This window comes from Chrysochloris asiatica, unplaced genomic scaffold (genome assembly GCF_000296735.1).
Source record: "Chrysochloris asiatica unplaced genomic scaffold, ChrAsi1.0 scaffold00007, whole genome shotgun sequence".
In the NCBI taxonomy this organism is placed as follows: domain Eukaryota; kingdom Metazoa; phylum Chordata; class Mammalia; order Afrosoricida; family Chrysochloridae; genus Chrysochloris; species Chrysochloris asiatica.
Genome location: NW_006408525.1, coordinates 11,241,287 through 11,242,327, shown reverse-complemented (window position 1 = coordinate 11,242,327; position 1,041 = coordinate 11,241,287).

The window sequence follows — 1,041 nt, the reverse complement described above, 5'->3', positions numbered from 1 at the left end:
TTATTTTTTTAATTTTTTACAACATTGGTCTCATGCAATATTTGTCCTTTTGTGATTGACTAATTTCACTTCAGCATAATGTCCTCCGGGAGTCCTGGTATGATGCTGCAGGATAATGCGCTGGATCTAAAGGTCAGTTTGAGCTGCAAGATCGGCAGTTCAAGCCTACCTGCCACTCCTTGGAAACACTGTATACAGGATCACTATGAGCCATAACTGACTTGCAGGCACTTAACAACAACAGAATGTCTTCCAGGTTCAACCATGTTGTGAGGTGTTTCACAGATTCATCATTATTCTTCAACGTTTTTTTTTTTGTGTATATATACCTAACTCTGTTTAACCATTCTTCTGCTGATGGGATTTAGGCTGTCACCATCTTTTTGATGTGTTTCTTATAGATAGCATATTGAAGGATCCTGTTTTCTTATCCATTCGGCTCTCTGTATCTCAACTGGTACATTTAATCCACTTACTACAGTCAGTGTAATTACATACAGGTATGAATTGATTGCTGTCATTTTTCTGTGTGGTTTTGGTTTTTTGTGTTGTGCTGCTGGATTTTTTGTCCCACATAATTTTCTATGCTGAGTTTATCTTTGTGGGGTTTCTTTCCATTTTCATTTCTGTTATGTTAATGTCTATTACATTTTTCTGATTTTCCTCTTTTTAAAATTTTAATGTGCAAGTATATTATTTTTCTTGGAGGGTCCCCTGTAATTTATTAATATTTTTTCCATCTTAAAACAGACTCTGTTTAGGGATGGGCAACTTGAACATTGGCTACCCAAAATGGGCAGGGGTGGGGGGTGGGGAAACCTACAAAGGCAAGAAGTGACTGGCTTACAAGCTTTCAAGAGGAAACCTAGATCCAGAAGGTAGAATCTCCAGTGAGTAGTATCCAATCTGTCTAGGTGGGGCTGATGAAATGAAATGCAGACGGGTCTCTTGTGATATAATAGTGAATAATTATTATCAGGACTGATTGTGAGGGTTGGAAATGTAAAGATAGATGTTTTATAGCAAGGAGGGGAGTGATTA